The following is a 15716-nucleotide window of genomic DNA, read 5'->3' as shown; positions in this document are numbered from 1 at the left end:
CTTATTGTGCAACATCCATGCAGTACCTGGCACAAAATAAGCTTTTAGGCAATGTTAGCTGTTACTGTTATTAATATCTATTTCTTGTCAATTTCTGGCCCATGTTTCTTGAGTGAATGTGCATTGTTTATCAAAGACAGGTTGACTGGGACACAGGAGGAACTGACTTTTTTTTTTTTTTTAAGATTGTGATTTCAGTGTTTACAAAGATAATAAAATAACAATGAAAAGAAGACAATGAGCCATTTTACTGGAGCAGTCCTAGTGTTTCCTAGATGTGTTTATGATGAAATGTGAACCTGAGCTGATACTTATAGAACCCATGGTATGTGCTAGGGCTGTGCTTTCCGTGCATTATCCCTGGGAAGTAGTTTGATTGTGTCTAATTTACAGATAAGGAAGTTAGGATCTTTCTAAGGTGTTGCTATCAGACAGCTGTAGAAGTAGGCATTAAACCATGTGCTTCTCCAAACCATTTTGTTCCTTTAGCATTGTAAAAGGCTGACTTACTTTCCAGCAATTTCAGCAGCTCTGCTGGAGGTAAAAATGGGAACTAGGGCTCTTAATTGTTTTTCTAGTCTATTGGATTAATTGAAAGCACCAGGCATAGTGTGCTGCCTAGTACATAGTAGAGGCTCAAGGAAATATTTATGGACTATAAATCTTAATCAGAATGAGTGAGAAAAGGATGACAGAGAAAAGCAGTATTAGGGGCTGGCCCCAGCCTGTTTTCTACTAAAAAAGAACCCCAAAAAACAAATCTGAGGTCACTAAAGATTTTATTAGCATAGCATGTTTACACAGACTAACGGTTAGAGTCTGAGGTGACGAATTTTCCTGTGTGTTGCAGGGGATTGACTCCTGTCTGTAGAGTTGTTATCTACAGAAATATATTTGCTTCCCTCTGGGTGCCCCCACTGCTTAAGAAGCTCCTGGCTCTGTCCTTGTTTTGGGTTAATGAGTTTAGTTTTTTTTTTAAAGACTTTATTTATTCATGAGACAGAGAGAGAAGCAGAAACACAGGCAGAGGGAGAAGCAGGCTCCATGCAGGGAGCCCGATGTGGGACTCAATCCCCGGACTCCAGGACCACCACATCCTGGGCCAAAGGCAGGCGCTAAACTGCTGAGCCACCCAGGTATCCCCAATTAGTTTAGTTTCAACGAAGAAAAGCTATGTGTAATGTTAAAATAAACAAACCATAAATAGGAAGGTGTAGTTGCTGTCATAACTCATCACTAATCTATTTCAAAGCCAGATCCAACTGTATTTGTATTTTCCTTTAGTTCAGGTAATTCAGGGTTGGCAAACCTTGTAATGGTAATGAAGGAGGAAGGAGAGGAGACCTTGCATAGAGCAGCAAGCATGCTGCATTTAAATGTAGATTTCTGGGCAGCCTGGGTGGCTCAGTGGTTTAGTGTCGCCTTCAACTCAGGGCCTGATCCTGAAGACCAGGGAGTCCTACGTCAGGCTCCCTGCATGGAGCCTGTGTCTCTGCCTCTCTCTCTCTCTCTCTCTCTCTGTGTCTGTCGTGAATAAATAAATAAAATCTTAAAAGAAAAGAGTAAATCTAGACTTCTTCTCCCTCCCCCATAACAACAGAAAAAAAAATCTTATTTTTGTGGGGGAGGGGGAACTTCATTATGGTGAGGCATTTATTGGACATATCAAACCTGAAACGTGGCCAGTCAGATGGTAGTTTGATTACTAAGTATTCTCTATGATTTATCATGTTAGAGTACATAATGAAGATACTTAAAGAAGTAATTATATTAATTTATTATAGAAGTAGTTCATGTGTGGAAATTTTAAAGTGTAAAACATTCAAAGACTCTGGTAAGACCCAATGCCCAGACCTTGGTTTCTTTCTTTCTTTTTTTTTTTTTTTTTAGATTTTATTTATTTACTCATGAGAGACAGAGAGAAAGAGAGAGAGGCAGAGACATGGGCAAAGGGAGAAACAGGCTCCATACGGGGAGCCTGACATGGGACTTGATCCCGGGCCCCAGGATCACACCCTGGGCTGAAGGCAGGCACTCAACCGCTGAGCCACTCAGGGATCCCCAGACCTTGGTTTCTAGTTCCATTCTCCAGTAAAAGGAACTAGACATGACTTAATTCTATGGCGGGGGCAGGGAATAAGCAAGTTGAGCCTGGAGCATCTTCTAATCCCAGAAAGCACAAAAGTGTTAAAACAAAACACAAAACACACAATAATGGGGTATGTCAAATGAACACAGGAGCCTGAAAGAGCTCCTAGTGGGTCCAAGGTGGGACAATTTAAACAAATAATATCATTTAAAATTGTAACTCAAGGGCAGCCCCGGTGGCGCAGTGGTTTGGTGCCGCCTGCAGCCTGGGGTGTGATCCTGGGGACCCTGAATCGAGTCCCACATTGGGCTCCCTGCATGGAGCCTTTCTCCCTCTGCCTGTTCCTCTGCCCCTCTCTCTCTCTGTGTCTCTATGAATGAATAAATAAAATCTTTAAAAAAAATTGTAACTCAAGATATAAAATAAAGATAAATAAAAGATACAATCAATATACATATAATATGTAATAATGATAATATAAATATGTAAAAATATAATAAAACATTAATATAAAAGGAAAATATGTGTGTCCATACAGATGTAAATAAATGATTGAATGGGTAAGCAAATAGGAAAGAATAGATAAATCTTCCATGTAGAAGAATTCCAATGATTAGTGTCAATAATCCTCCAAAAGGAGGTGAAACATAACTATCCATCCCTTAAATGTGGGCTGTGCTTAATGACATCCTTCCAAAGAGAATAGTATGGAAAGGGGGTGTGAAACTTTTCAGTGGAGAAACTTGACAAACACTACCCCAGCCAGATGATCAAGTTAGCATGAACAATGATAAGTGTTCACTTGATATGATGTAATGAGAATGGCACTTTACCTCTGTGGTCTTCCTCCTCAAAATTAATAATCCCATTAGAATCTTGAGAAAACCTTTAGAAAATTGAGACTTTCTATAAATATTTAACTAGTACTCCTCAAAACTGCTGTCAGGGTCATCAAAAAGGTATGAGAAATTGTCAGTCTAAAAAGGAGTAAAGAGATATGACAACTAAATGTAACGTGATATCCTGGATGGGATTCTGGAACAGAAAAAGAACATTAGGCAAAAACTAAGGAAATCTGAATAAAGTATGGACTTAATGTGTCAATATTGGTTTATTAGTTGTGACAAATGTAGCACACCAACGGGAGAGGTTAACAATAGGGGAAACGGGGTGTAGGGTATATAGGAACAATGTAGAGTCTTTACAACTCTCTGTAAACTTAGCATCATTCTAAAATTGAAAGCTTATTTTTACAAAAAGATGGTGGCAAGGACAAGAGTCTGTAGTTCAAGTTTAATTTTCATCATGCTGGGAGCCTAAAGTAAATAAAAGCCCTTGGTGTTCTAGGCTGATTATGGTGTAAAGTGGGACAACTCTTCTTTGCTGTCATCTTGTAAAGCCATGACAGTTTATTTGCAGAATCAGAGAATGCAGGATTTTTAAATGTTCTCCTGTGGAATTTTCTACCGGCATGACTTTTTTTCCCCTTTGCTTCTGCCCGGTAGCAGTCCCCTGAGTGGCATTTGCTGTCCTAGTTAATCAGAGGGTAGGAGAAATGAAAAACTCTCCTCTTCCCCCTCCTATGAAGTTTCAATGGGCACTGGAAATGTAGGTCAAATTGCATCACTGTAGAAAGGAGCGAACAGGAAGGTATTTATGAAGTGCTGCCAGCCTCTCTTTAGATTCCGAGTTATGATGAGCCAGTGTGGAGCCAGCTTAGGTGTGAGATACATGGAATCAGAGAGTCATGTTTTTGATGTAGTCCCAGAATGTTACATTTAATCAGTGATAAAAAGATTTCTGTCTAAAACCCTAGTGAGAATAACTTGTACTGGCTTTGTTTCATTTGCATCTCCCGGCTTCTGGAATTCTTTTTGTCTCTTATTTATTATTGGTGTATTACAGCAATTTATATGAATTTAGCCAGAGATAATTTGAATTGTAGAAACTATTCCCATGTGTACATTATTTTTTTTTAATGTTATTTATTTTTATTTATTTATGATAGAGAGAGAGAGAGAGAGGCAGAGACATAGGCAGAGGGAGGAGCAGGCTCCATGCACCGGGAGCCCGACGTGGGATTTGATCCCGGGTCTCCAGGATCGCGCCCTGGGCCAAAGGCAGGCGCTAAACCGCTGCGCCACCCAGGGATCCCTACCATGTGTACATTAAAAAAAAATCTCTTGTTTGGTAATCACATTGAGTCTAATAATGTATTTTGCAGATTATCTTCATTAGCATACAGAAATCAGAAAATATGTTTTTTATTTTTAAGTTTCAAGTATGCCGTTCCATGACTTTTTTTTGCTTTCTATTTTTTTAATGTCTTTAATGGATTTTAAGATAAGCCTTTAAATATATTTGTATTTTTTTACATTGTGTACTACTTGCCTTTTGTAAAAAGTCCAGATATTTGCTGCCCAAGTGCTCGATATTACTCACATTGTCATGAACAGTAACCATCCTGACAGCAAAACCAATTAAAAAACCTACTTCATTTCTACTCTTGCCTCTATTAAGATTATCTGTAGTTTGTATACCAAATGGAAAATCAGATGATAAAAAAATAATTGCACAGGCTTGGGTTTTATTTAATCTTATAGGTTGCATAAATTATTCTTTGAAGTCTGTTTATAATCTAACATACTTTTAGTTATTTTTGACTTTTTATTTTGAAATAATTAAATATTCACAGGTTGCAAAGACAGTTCAGAGAGGACCTGGTTACTCTTCACCCAGTTTCTCCCATAAGTTACATCTTTCCCAACTACAATTCAATACCAAAACTGGGAAAGTGACATTGGTATAGAGTATGTGTGTAGTTCTGTGTAATTTTATCTCATGTAGATTTGTATAACCACTACTACAAACAAGATACAGAGCTATTCCAGCACCACAAAAATCTCCTGATGCTGTCCTCTAATGGTTTTAGTCATTCATGTTACCCATATAGTCCCTAACTTCTGGCAACCACTAATCTGTTCTCCAACTCTAATTTTGTCATTTTGGGAATGTTACATAAATGTGATTTTTTTGAGATTGGCATTTTTCATTCATTTTTAAAAGAATTTTATTTTAAAAAGATCATCAATGTTAAACATTTAAAAACATATTTATTTTAAAATAAGTTGTTGTCCAGAGTTTGATTCACTAATTTTCAAACCTGTACTTTTCTTGCTTGGTTGTCCTATACTCTGCTGCTATATTTGAACAGCAGCTAAAGTCGTATGTACCGAGGTAATAGCTGATTATAGCATTAACCTTATTGCCTACTGTTACAGATGATACGGCAATGTTAAAGGGAAAATTACCCCGGGAAAAGCCCATTCCATTAGCAAGTTAAGTTAAATATTGCAACTGTTTACCGAGCAGGAGTAAGAAAACCAAGTGTATACTTTAGTTTTACCAAATAAAGTGACACTCATTTGTGTTCATTTCTTCTTGAAAGAGCTTTGCAGAGAGAGACTCTTTGGGACATGATATTTGCATGAACAGCAATTTAAATATTTACATTAATTAATGAAAGAATTGCTAGATCTTCCTCGACTTATAATGGGGTTATGTCCCAATAAACCCATCATAAGTTGTTCCAAGATGCATTTAAAACACCTAACCTGGGGCGCGTGGGTGGCTCAGCGGTTGAGTGTCTGCCTTCAGCTCAGATCTCGATCCCGGGGTCCTGGGATCGATTTCCACGATTTCCACATCAGGTTCCCCATGGGGAGTCTGCTTCTCCTTTAGCCTATGTCTCTGCCTCTCTCTGTGTCTCTCATGAATGAATAAATAAAATCGTAAAAACAAACAAACAAACAAACAAACAAAAACCAAACATCTAACCTGGGGTTCTTGGCCGTCAGTAGAGTGTTGGTAGAGCATGTGACTCTTGATTTCAGGGTTGTGAGTTTGAGCCCCATGTTGGGTGTAGAGATTACCCAAAATCTTAAAAAAAATAAAAATAAAAAAAAAACCAGTCTAACCCACTTAACATGGCTTAGCCCAGTATACCTTAAACCTGCTTACATTAGCCTACAGTTGTGCAAAATCATCTAACATAAAGCCTATTTTATAAGAAAATGTTACTATCTCATGTAGTTCATTGAATATCGTGTTGATAGTGAAAACCAGAATGACTATAGGTACAGAATGTTTGTCAGTGTGTGGGTTGTTGACCCTCATGATTGCATGGCTGACTGGAAGCTGTGGTGCTGCTGCTGCCCAGCATCACGAGAGTGTCATACCACATATAGCTAGCCTGGGAAAAGATCCAAATCCAAAATTGTAAGTATGATTTCTACTGAATGTGTATTACTTTCACACCATTGTAAAGTTGAAAAATCATTAAGTCAAAACATTGTTAAGTCAGGGACCTTCTGTATGTGGTTAGTGTGAAATGTCACCATATGAAGGCCAGTGTCTGCATCTTGTTAATACTGTCTTACTGTGGTAGATGAAGGATGGGAACAAACAGCCTCAGAAGGAACAAATCTTCCTCAGATGACTGTATGTTGTTTTCTAACAAAATATAAAAAATATGCTAGATGCTGTAGGACACATTAGTGTTTTGCTACGAATAATGATATCATAGTTCTAGGGAATCCAATATGGCCAGACCTATGAACTGAGCAAATAGAAGGTGAGTCCCCAAGCACCATTCTGCAGCTCACTAGCAATGAAGGGGAGATGTGAGCACTCACCGGTTGGCTTGCCCAGAATTCATGTTTCTGAAGACCATGTCAGAACAGATTTTTATAAATGAGATACTCTTGTAATTGGCAATTGATTTTCATTTGGCTCTAGCTCCTAATGTTTTAGTCTTCCTCCCCATAGGAAACTATTCTTTGTAGTTAAAATCAACCTCTACTTACCACTTTAACATTTTTTCTTTTTAAAAGGATTTATTTATTTATTTATTTATTTATTTATTTATTTATTTATTTATTTATTTATTTATTTATGAGAAGGAGAGAGAGAGTGCCAGCATGCGAGCTGGAGGGGCAGAGGGAAAGGGAGAGGGAGAAGCAAATTCTTTGCTGAACAGGGAGCTCAATCGCAGGACCCTGAGATCATGACCTGAGCCAAAGTCAGAGGCCTAAACCACTGAGGCACCCGGCTCCCTACCACTTTAACATTTTCTTCTGATCATCCTTATTTTCATCAAGCAGCATGATTGTACTTGAAGTAGTGGTTGGGATAGAGGAAGAGGGAAGCCATCATTTATTGATCATCAACTGTATGCCAGGCACTGTATAAAAATGTAGTAAGTAACTCTGTAGCACGTAAGACAATTTTCTTGATCAGATTTTTTTTTTAAAGATTTTATTTATTCATCAGAGAGAGAGAGAGAGAGAGGCAGAGACATAGGCAGAGGGAGAAACAGGTTCCATGCAGGGAGCCTGATGTGGGACTCAATCCCGGGACCCCAGGATCATGCCCCGGGCCAAAGGCGGCACTAAACCGCTGAGCCACCTGGGCTGCCCTTCTTGGTCAGATTTATTTAAGAGCCCTTCTGCCCCAAACAGAATGTATCTATTAAAATACATGTATGTTAATTTATATATAAGTAGATAATTTAAAGAATATAGATTTTTAGATTAATTTGTATGTTCATGAGGCAATGTGTGAAGTGATATGGAGTATAGGGATATAGGACCTACCCCACCCATTAACAGCTCTCTGGAAAACCAGTTATAAGTAGAAGAAAAAATCAGCTAACTACAGGAGTGAAAACTGCCCTACCCATCAATGCCCTACCAATCTACCAACATATATAATAAGGCAATCCATAAGTAATTACCAAATAGATCCTTCAGATTGTAAATGCTGTAGTTGTTCAGAGGAGGACAAGATTATTGATCTCTGACCCTTAGTTCTGTCACTTATAAAATGCAGATGATACCTACCTCATAGTGAGAAATGAATAAACTGTGTAAGTAAAAGCCTTATTAGACAACAATACTAATACTGTATTAGGGTGGCCTGACTATTGCTACCTAAAACTTTAGTAGCTTAATACATGTTCATTTCTCTCTCAGGTCACAGCTCAGTATGGGTTGGCAAGGAGACTCTTCTCTACCTAGTTATTAAGGGTTGAAGTTTTGTGGCTCTGCCCTCTAGGGGCTTGGAGCCCTCTCCATTTTACTAACCTAGGTTATGAGAGACTGAGGATCAAAACAAAGAGGTTTACATGGATCAAGCCTAGAAGTGGAACCCAACATCTCTTCATATTTTAGGACTCACATAGCTACATCTTACTGCAATGGAAATTGGGAAATTTAGTCTAATTGTGTGTTCAGGAAGATGAAGAATGTGGATATAGGTTGGCATTGGCAATCTTTATCACAAATAATATTTAAAAGGCTTAACAGAAGAGGAAGGACTTTCCCTGGATCTTTTAGAGAAGCTAGTAAAAGTTGCAGTAGGTAGCCCCGCCTGCTTTTATTTACCTGGCCTTACTTAAGGAGGAAGGGTAGAAAAGTTCAAACAAACAAAACGAAACAAACAAAAAAACCCTGCAGGCATTGTTGATAAAAATTACATATTTATTGTACTAGGAACTGCTTCTATTGTGAGCCATTTGGTAGTGACCTTTAGGCAAGCCATTTAACTACTTTATACCTCCATTTCCTCACTTCTAAACGTTCTTCATAGGGCTGTGGTGAAAATTAAACAGGACAGTGCATGTAAAGTACTTAGCACAGGGGCTGGCCCAGAATAGACACTCAGTAAAAGTTGTTACTGTTATTGGTAGTGTTAATAAGTATGCCTCCAGAGTTAAATACTTGCTAGCTGTTCATTTATTTGACATCATTCCTAAAGGACTGTGTTAGAGTAGCAAAGAATGATTTGACTGAGTATATTTATGTGGATTTTAGAATTCTATAACCCTACTCCAGGATCAGGAGATTGATGTCCCCCTGGCAGATATTGGGGGAGAAACCCTTTCTGTCCCTCACAGGCCTTCCTTTTCCCTGTCAACACCACAGACTTTTTATTGCCCTGTCAAGAGGACAGTAAGGCATCATGGACTTTACTTTTCATCCTTCCTTCCCCTTTTTCGTCTATAGGTGGACTTGGTTGGGAAGAGTGTGGGTAGATGCCACAACAGCTATGTATTGCTCAGGCCTAATTGCAAGTTCTCAGCAAGGCGGGAACATCCCACCCCAGGCCCACATTATCTGGAGTGGTTGGGTAGCTTGTCAGACCCAGTGGTTTCATTGAATTCAATTCTATTCAGCAGGCATTAACACTTAGAATATCAGGCCCTGGGGGTATGAGGGTGAAATGTTGCAGACCCTGCCTCTAAGAAGCCCACTTAGGGATGTAGGTGTGATGACCTGAAGAGGTTTATCAGAGTTTGTTTTAAAGGCTGGATGGGAGTTACTTGGAAGGTAGGAAGTAGTTTAGGATGGCAGGAACAGCAGTGTGGAGGAAAGAGGTAAGAATTGCTGTGCAGGGTAGCAGTAGAAGGAATGGTTTTCAGCTCCACTTTAGTATGCAGTTGCCACAGTTCTACCCCTTTGGGGCCTCATCTCACAAGTCTCAGTATTTTTTTCTGGTAAAGGAGGATAGTAAAAGTTGTTACATCATAGAACCGGGAGGATTAGGTGAGAATGTATTTAAAGGGTTTACTGTGTTGAAACTGGGCACTTAGCAAGTAGTGCTTAGTGAATGTCAGCCACTGTTACTGGACTCTGCTTTAGACCTGCAAATCTACTGGCTTGAGCAAACGTTTTACACAACCTGGGGAATTATTGACAATTATATTTTTGTTTCTCCTTCAGCTAATGGTGAAATAGTGTACTATAGTTATGCTTGATGGACAAATGGCTTACCCCTCAGCCAAATGGAAGGAGAGCCCTGTCAGTGAAGCCTGGGAAAGATGGGGCTTGAGATGGGAGAGCCATGTGACCTGAAATGGCAAGGGAAGTGAGAAATGGCTATATTGAAATCTTTCCTGAGAAGGGCTGAATGTGTATGGAAATGTTCTGGTGCCAAGCACTGACAGAAAATGGAGGCTTTAATGGAGTTTCATGGAGGGTCAAGAAAGCCTTATGACTAAAATATCTCCTTGAAACCTAGGCCAGAGGTGTTGGAGTCCTTACTAGTAAGTGATGTCAGCTCCTGGTTTAGCAGTTGTGTGTTTAGTGGAGTGACCTTGAGAGCAGACCCTGTAGCTCAGTAAGTGGGAGAACTTGAGCTGGTCTTTGAAGAGGTGGATATCTAGCACCATTGAGAAGTCAGATTGTGTGGAGTATAGAGTTTCATTTTTAAATTTGCTTTGACAGGGAAAAAGCCTGTCAGGGTGAAAGCAAGGAAGAGAATGAGTAAACTCAGGGCCGTGCTAATTCATATTGCTGAATAATTACAGATAACATGCAATCTGATTTGGAAATGTTTGGTCTGTGGTGTTTCATGTAAAAGAGCCTGAGGATAACATCATAGGCTAAACGTCACACACAGGAGATAGGTGTATAAGGAAAATAAGTGATGCAGCCAGGTGGGAACTTTGAAAAGAAGGTACCCAGGGAGTGGCAAGGGGCATCCCATTGACAGCATCACCCAGTTATCCCCACCCAGGAGAGCTGGCACCGGTGGCCACATTTTTTAACTTTCCAAGAGAAAAAGGAAATGTGGAATTCTATGTGAATCTTCCCACCTTTTAAATATTAGCAACAAATTCCTTTTTTCCCCTAAGATCACTAAAGTAATAGAGACAGTGAAGTGGACTGTTTTAGGCCTGTGGACTTTGTTTGTAGTGAGGGTCAAAGAGTAGAGGATAGCCCAGAGGTTATACATGGAGTTGCTCTGGTGCCAGGCATGGCACCTGGCATGGAGCACATGCTCAGCACGTTTTTATTGAGTAAATAAATGGGGCAAACCTCTGTTGGTTGTCAGTCTTTCCATGCGCAAAATGGAGAGATTGGAGCTGGCCTTCCCTCCAGTTAGAACTTGTATTATCCTCCTTGCAGGGCCCTCTCTACTCTGTTCTTTTCCCTTTTGTGCCCTTTCCAAGCACCTAGGGTGCTTAGGGGTTCAAGCCCCTAGATTTTAAGAAGGTTTAAGAAATAAAAAAATTCATGTTATGCTTCGATACAAGAGTGACTCAGTTCGGCCTGCTTTTCTTCTATCATGGCTAGGGCATTTTTGTTTAATTTTGACATACTTGACTGTACAATAAGTGATCCAGATTACAGCGAGGCTCTCAGAGTCTTAAAAGTACATAAAAATGTTCTAGAAAATAAGGCCTTTTCTCTATAAATGTTGATATAACACTGCTCATGTAACAGTGTGGACTTTTCTCTGTTTAAAGGTAATGAAAGGACTTTTCCAAACCCTTGGGCATTCCACAGAACCTTTTTTTACAACAAATTCTGGTGATATCTGCCCTTTTAAAAACAAAAGTTTTTGCTGTCTTGAGCAAGATTATTTTTGTTGCACTTATCAAGAATCAATTAAAAAACATTTAAGCTCAGAAGAGGGAGCCTTTTACTTTATAGGTCCGTGGAATTCTTAAACCCTTTGGGAAGGAAATGCTTTGGGCCTCTGGAAGACCATACCTGAGACAGGGAAGTTCAAGACCCATCCGTGACAGGAACTGGTTCCCTTTCTATCCTCTGGGATTTAGTGGCCTCCTAGGTTAGATTTGTTCTGAGCACTGTGTTTATTCTTCTCTTTGCTGACTGGCTTTTTCCTATAGACTGAGAGTGCATGGGGGTAGCTTGCAGCCTAGACCAGAGTAGACCCTCTTCATTCCAATTCTAGTTCCAAGGAGAACAAATGGACTGTCTCAGATTAGGTCATGTGTCCAACTTTGGCCAAAACAAAGGAGGAGTTTGGAGTTGCATAATATAAATACCGTTTGGCATAGAGTTGAGAACTACATAGTAGTTAGAAAAAGGATCACCATGGGTTAGGCAGCTCTTAGAAGAAAGGCATCTTCTGTAATCTTGCCCCCTGCTCCTAAAAAAAGAGTAAATAGATTTATGCTTCTCAAGACTTTGGAGAAACTCAAGTTACATCTTTTTTTTCTTTTTTAAAAGATATATTTATTTATTTTGGAAAGAATCTCAAGCAGATTCCCCTGCTAAATGTGGAGTCTGATGTGGGGCTCAATCCCAGGACCCCATGATCATGACCTGAGCCAAAACCAGGAGTCAGATGCTTAACTGACTGAGCCACCCAGGCACCCTTATATCTTTTTTATTTCTTTCTCTCCCATCTCAGTCATTTAAAAATTATCTTATTAAAAATTATATTTATTGACTATTTGTTACATATTAGGTGGTGAATGAATAAAAGCTGTCCAGTTTTATGTTTCTATTCTTAGAACATGCTCTTCAGTCTTCCCCTTAAACAATTTCTTTGGGAGCCCTGGTGGCGCAGCAGTTTAGCGCCGCCTGCAGCCCAGGGCGTGATCCTGGAGACCCTGGATCGAGTCCCACATCAGGCTCTCTCTCTGTATGATGACTGCTTCTCCCTCTGCCTGTGTCTCTGCCTCTCTCTCTCTGTCTCTATGAATAAATAAATAAAATATTAAACAAACAAACAAAAAACCAATTTCTTTGTCTTTGCAAAACAAAATTAAGTTGCTGTTTAGACAGTATGGTGTACTGGTAAGGGAACTAAATTACATCATAGGCCTCCATTCTAGTTCCAATTCCAAACCGTTTATTTACTGGGTAATCTTGAACAAATTATGACCTCTCTCAGTCTGTTTCCTTGCTAGTAAAATGGGGATCATAACAACAGCTCTTTTGAGAATAGTATTCTTGTGAAGATAAAAAAGAACATATACAAACATACGATAGTTGTCTTTCTGCCCCCATTCTAAGAGAAGTTACTATTTTTAACTGCTTATTTTTAGTAACTGCCACTACCTTTTTTTTCCCTCTAAGAATAGAGTCTCCCTTAAAGCATTTTTAAGGTATGCAGGCTAGTAAATGAGGAATTCTTTTAAAGGTAAATGCTATCTTGGGGGCGATTTCATGGCACCCAAAATCTGATGACTTCCTTGGATACTTTGGAGATATGCCTGGAGTGTCCTGATGGAAAATGGAAACATAGCTTGACCTAATGAAATCCTATCAAGCACAGAGTTTAATCTGCTGCCAGTGTTGTTCCATCTCCAGTCTACTCTGAAGGAATCACTGTCAGCAGGCTGAATGGTTATCTCTAACATAACATCTTTATTGGCTGTCTATCCTGGTAATTTGTAGCTTCCTTTGAGTGATTTTGCATAGCTGTAAAGTGTTTAGGATGCAAAGAAATGAATTTTGGCTCTGGACAGACATGTTAAGCTAGATAGTGGCTTTTATTGGAAATAAGGCAGAAAAAGAACACTAAAATGGAAATCAGAGAAAATTTTTAAAAGGGCACTAGGAAGGAATTAGAAATATAGAGAAGAGACACATCTGGCTTATAAAGATTGGAGGAATGATTACTGAACGCTTACATTACTGAATAACATTTTGTGGGTGAATGAAACCGAAACTGTTTTAAAAAGGGAGAGGGAATGGATGTGATCCATGAATAACTTAGAGCCAGTAAAGATAATTATGAATAAATGTTTGAAACATGGCATAGAATTTCAACTGCTGACTTTCAGAGTTGCTTTATTATCTGATGTCTCAGACCATAGAAATGTTTGGCTTACTATCTCAGAGTATATGAAAGTAAATAAAAGTTAAAACAATCTTCTTGCCACCCAACCTTGGTATATAGCTTGTGAGGATTATAGGAAGAAAAATGTATCAATAGTGAATTTTTCTTATGAAGTAAGCCTGCCTTGTGCTCTACACCCTAGCAGCATCTGCTTCATAGCTGTGTCATTACCTATATTTGCCGTTCTTTCTCTTGTGCTGCATGTCAAACTTGAAAACTGGCTTTCTAACTCTAATTTGTTAACCTTCACTCTCTTGATTCCTGAACTCCATGCTCCTCTCCAAATTAATTTTAATAGTAGCCACATTCTACTTGAAATATGTATGTGTGCATGTGTATGAAAATATGTGCATGATGGAACACATAATTCCCTTGTGCTTTTTAGGAGAATGGTTTAATTGAATTTTTGCTTTCTATTTGTAGTGTTATGAATTGCTTTTATAAATTGCTGAATAATAAAGGGTAGAGTGAGCTCTCCAAAGAGTAATTTCATTCAGCGTGTGTGTGTGTCTGTGTGTATGTTTTAAATTTGTGATACTGACAGGTTTCACAGGAGCAGACTTTCTGAATAACCATTTCAAAAATTAAGTGAAAAGTCATTAGTGGCAAATTACATACAATAATTTTAAGCCCCAGGAGGCTGACTCTATGTACACATTGAATAGTCATTTGTTCTTACGTTATTGTAAATATAGCCAATTAAATTCACTGTAAAAAAAAAACCACACAACTGAATTACATTTGTTGTAAAATTGGTAAAGTGCCTCTAATTTTAACACTTTGGCGTTTCAAAACACATAATAATTTTGGAACATCTGGCAACTAATGAGATTGTAGATTTCTGATTAGCTTTATCCATTGTTTCATCCTTTTTTTCCTTTTCTGTTTTTGTAGATCTGAACAGAATTAAGAAGAAAGAGCTTCCACAATCACAGCAGATGAAGATCCACTGGTAAATCGATTAGGATTTTTGGTCTGCCCTCCAAAGTAAAGGTAATTGGCTATCCCAACATAGCACAGACAAATAAATGCAATGCTTCTCGTTATAATAGAGTTTGACTTTTATAAAAGGATGATAGTTTTTAAAATTCAGGTTATCTGAGTAAGATCTTCAGTATAACCCTGAATATGAAGTTTCAATGAATTTAAGAGTACAATATAATTAGGTGTGTGTTTGTCAAAAGAAAAAGTGCTAAGTAACCATCCTCCACTTATCAACACTGTAGGATTTTGGAGATAGGAACATTTCCTACCCTCCGTCCATATCTACCTTTTCCTAACAATTTGTCCAAAGGCATGCCCTTGTGTTTCTCTTCAGTTCTATTTTTCCTCACTCCTGTTTTCTCTGTCTGCAAGCAATGTAGAACCAGCTACTCAGAGTTGGGAAGGTCCTAAGCAAATTGTAAAATAAGCAGGAGTTCTTCAGCTACATGCTCTGGGCCTTGTGCCTTTGCCCAGACTGCCAGGCAGTGTGTGCTCATGAGCAGTCCTAGATCACTATTAATTGAGTTTCTTACTACATATTTGCAGTTGTGCATTTACTATTTGAGGAGGAGGGTGCTAAGTTTTACGTACTGTGAAAAAAGAAGGAAAAAAAATCCACCTTTCCATCTACTCCTGAAAGGAATAAGGAGCTTAAGTTTAAGTAGTTTAAGATGAGTTGCTGAGGGTTAAAACTGAACATGATTCAAAAAGTGAAGACCAAAGGTGTTTCAGCTTCTGAAATTGGTCAGCTTGTATATTTAGGCAAAAAATGCAGTGCTTTAATCAGGTTTAGGCAACTGTAGCAAAGATGGAAACATTTTGAACAACATGACCATGAATCTTCAAAGATAACATTTTGGAGCTTCAGGAAGGATGTAGCAGTTCTGTTTAGGTACTTAGAGCAAGTGACTGGATAGCTCTGGAGTCCCTACCTTTAAAAGGGGCCTTAGGGATCCCTGGGTGGCGCAGCGGTTTGGCGCCT

The 15716-nt window shown here is 38.9% G+C and overlaps 1 protein-coding gene across 6 annotated transcripts in view; it reads left to right on the top strand.

Annotated features, from left to right (window-relative positions):
• Positions 1 to 15716, top strand: part of ATXN7 (ataxin 7) — a 139917-nt gene that overhangs the window by 18757 nt on the left and 105444 nt on the right. For 3 of the 6 annotated variants that reach the window (XM_072785533.1, XM_072785527.1, XM_072785531.1), the window contains exon 2: positions 14645 to 14743. The gene's annotated coding sequence lies outside the window, so the exon portion shown is untranslated. Of the gene's footprint in view, positions 1 to 12750; positions 13049 to 13085; positions 13295 to 14644; positions 14744 to 15716 lie in introns of those variants that run through there. The other 3 variants (XM_072785530.1, XM_072785529.1, XM_072785528.1) reach the window with 3 other exon arrangements.

The sequence above is a fragment of the Canis lupus genome, chromosome 19 (genome assembly GCF_048164855.1).
Source record: "Canis lupus baileyi chromosome 19, mCanLup2.hap1, whole genome shotgun sequence".
Lineage (NCBI taxonomy): Eukaryota > Metazoa > Chordata > Mammalia > Carnivora > Canidae > Canis > Canis lupus.
This window is presented reverse-complemented; position numbering and strand designations above follow the sequence as displayed.